Source organism: Pteropus vampyrus, unplaced genomic scaffold (assembly GCF_000151845.1).
Source record: "Pteropus vampyrus isolate Shadow unplaced genomic scaffold, Pvam_2.0 Scaffold1000005249, whole genome shotgun sequence".
Classification (NCBI taxonomy): domain Eukaryota; kingdom Metazoa; phylum Chordata; class Mammalia; order Chiroptera; family Pteropodidae; genus Pteropus; species Pteropus vampyrus.
Window position 1 is genome coordinate 12,267 of NW_011919651.1, and position 3,099 is coordinate 15,365.

Consider the following 3,099-nt stretch of genomic DNA (forward strand, 5'->3'; position numbering starts at 1 on the left):
TTCTGTCTCTCGATTTACTTGAGGTTTATCCATACTATTGATCATTCCAAAGAACCACTTTTGGTCTAATTGAGTTTCTCTATTTTTTTTTTGTTTAGAAATTTCATTAATTTCTGTTCTGATTTTTAGTAAAATAAAATTTTCTTTATACTTCCTCGGAATTTTGATTTTCATAGTCTTGAGCAACCGTTTGACAATCTGCAAAGCCAGTGAGGATGAAAGTGGAAATTTAAAAGGGTGTGTCACCATGGTGCACATGCTTGGAATTTAATAAAGGTCTCCTTTTTGAAAGTACAGGAATGTTTACGAGGAGAACACATGTTTGTCACATATTGATTGTTCTTACAGTTAGGCTTGAGAATGGTTCGTAAAAAGTCAGCAGGGCATTAAACATGGTTGACTGTGGCCCATGACATATGGATGCAATAATGGGCCTCATTCCTAAAAGCATCATTGGGCGCCATGAGTATTCAGAGCTCTAGAGACGTATTTCCTCATGTAACGAGGAATAATAGTCCTAGGACATAGGGCTCATTACTATCCCCATTTTACAGACAGGAAACAGGGACCGAAAAATTAAGTAAGATGAATAATCCTGGATTTTCCTTCTTCCTTTATCACCATTCTTTGCAGTCTTGGTCTTCCGGCTGCACATGTCCCTGGCTGCTGCCTGGAGCTTTGAGAATCTTCATCTTCACCTTGTGTCTGGACCCAAGGGCTGCCTTGGAGCTTGGAGCGTGGACTATGTCTCCATGGATCCACTCCAGAAACATAGCTCAATGTCGATTTCTGAATCTTCCCCGATGACGTCTGAAGAGACTTCCCGGGAAGTCGCAGCAACCACTCATCCTTCTCAGAACTGCTGATGCTGGGCCTCAGCGACATGAACCCCAGTCCTGGCACCAGCTACCCAGCCCCTCCAAAGGAGCTGCTCCGACAGAGGTACATAGGTGGGAAAACCCTGCAAGAGAGGCAGTGGGAAAGGTCAGCATCCCTTTCCCAGACAAGAAGAAAACCTTTCTGGAACACATGAGAAGTAGGCACCTCGATCTCGTGGTACCTTATCAGGTTCAAAGGGAAGCCAGAATCACTTCTTCGCTGACGGAGATCAGAATAGATTCATATAGGAATGCCGTTACTGCCAGAGCCATAGGCCGAATGTTTGTGGGATGCCTGCGGAGAGGAACGGGGCCCCACATCCTTCCTCTTGGGAAACCTTGTACAGGGCCTCAGTGGCTTGACCCTCAGCTTGGGCACCAATGGGCCTAGCCTTCTACAAGAAGGGGAGCTCTAGCAGCCTGATGCAGAGGAGAAGCTCCAGCTAGAGAGGCAGCAGGAAAGCAAAAGAATGGTTCAGAGGCTCCTCAAACAGTGGTTAAAAGAAAACTGACACTGTCACCCCACGTCACTGAGATCCGCACGGCTTCAACATGGACGCTGGTCTTGCCAGATCCTGGGTGTGGATTCCTTTTGGGGACCAAACAGTAAGCAGTAGTTGGAGGAGTAACTCGACGAGTTTATGACCAAAAGTCCTATCAGCATGAGCATAGATCTGATCCCAGGGAGTTCCTAATCTTTCCTGCCTGGCATTGGATCGCTGTGGGGCATTCTAAGGCCAGGGATACTGCACCCCAGGGGTCCTTAGCTCCTATATTATGTCTCCTATGTTGCATTTTGTCACTTTCACACTCTGGATCTCTGTCTTTCCTCCCAGCACTGTGGTCGGAAGATATAAAGCGTCTGCCATGTGAATGCCTTGGGGAGGTCCATGTGCTTTTGTGCCATTTTCCCCACCGCCTCCAAGAAGCAGCGCTAGGTCTGCTGGAATGCACGGCTGCTAATCTGAGATCTAGTTTCAAGAATCTGAGGCTAAAGAAAGTATGCTGAGGCATGTGGAATTGGAACGTGGTGGTTCACCGTTGTGTTCTTCGTGTAAGCCGGTATGAATTTGAGCTAAATGCCGATAAATGTTTCCCTGCTCCATGACATTGAGTAGTAGTTTCTCTTAAAGGAGTTTCTGACGGGTTACCTCGTCGTGGATACCAAATAAATATACGTGTTAGAGGCAACTAACTTAGAATTCAGGTTTGTTCAACCATTTTGGTTTGTTCTTTGTCAGATCTGAGCAGCAGATCCGAGTTTATCAAGAGGAGCATATTTAGAACGGGGCGTGGGGAAGGGCTCCAGAGAACATGTCAAGTCACTTTGGGTGGCCCTGCCATAGGCCTGGCATGCAGATGATCCAGGTGGGGGAAATGGAAGCGAGTCCTGCTATCCAGGGAGAGTTGGAAGCAGAGTCGTGTCCACAGTAGGAGGTTCGGAAAGATGGGGCCCCATGTGGGATGGTGCTGTGTACCCTGGCGTTGGGCTCCAGGGGCCAGTCCTTGTTGCGCGGTATCCCCGGTTTGGTGAACGTGCTCAGCAGTTTCGTGCCTCCTGCATGAGAACCAGAACATCATTGAGTTATTAAGAGTCGTGATTTGGACATAATGCCTTTTCATTTCAGGAGAGAAGAATGATTGAATCTTCCTCTCCCTATCCCCCTTCTCCCCTCCCCCCACAGAATCCCATGAATTATACCCAGAATGTGACCATGCAGTTCTTCTGAAAGGAAAATAAATTCTACATTCTGTCAGTGTGCTTTCTGGTGGTCCTCAGAGCGGTATTGCAACAAAAATCTTCGAGTGTCCTGCAGAAAGAAGTGACTTGAAACAGGTATGTTTGTTTTTTTCGATTCTGAACTCGTGATCCCATCAGAGTGTGGGAGGGCTCCGCATCTTGCCAGTCTCGTCACCCAATCCCAGGGGAGGAGGTCAGTAAAGCAGGGCTTCTCCATTTTGAAACACAAAGGCCTTACTTCAGTCCAGTCATTTGGCGTGTGTTGAGCAGGACAAACGGCATTTCCCTTTCATGGATCATTTACTAGGTGGCAGGCAATAGTCTACATATTTTTAGCCAAAAGAGAATGCTAGTGGAGCCTACACTTTCAAGAAGCTGAGATTGAGAATAATCAAGAGACAGGGTAGGAGAAGCAGAGGGCTGTGTGCTTCCAGGGTAGGTTACTTGACTGTCCCCCCTAACGAGAGAGAAAACCACAGG

At 47.2% G+C, this 3,099-nt stretch overlaps 1 pseudogene; it reads left to right on the forward strand.

Moving 5' to 3' along the window:
* Window positions 1–307: 307 nt before the first annotated feature.
* LOC105311611 lies at window positions 308–2,640 on the forward strand (annotated as a pseudogene).
* Window positions 2,641–3,099: the final 459 nt, after the last annotated feature.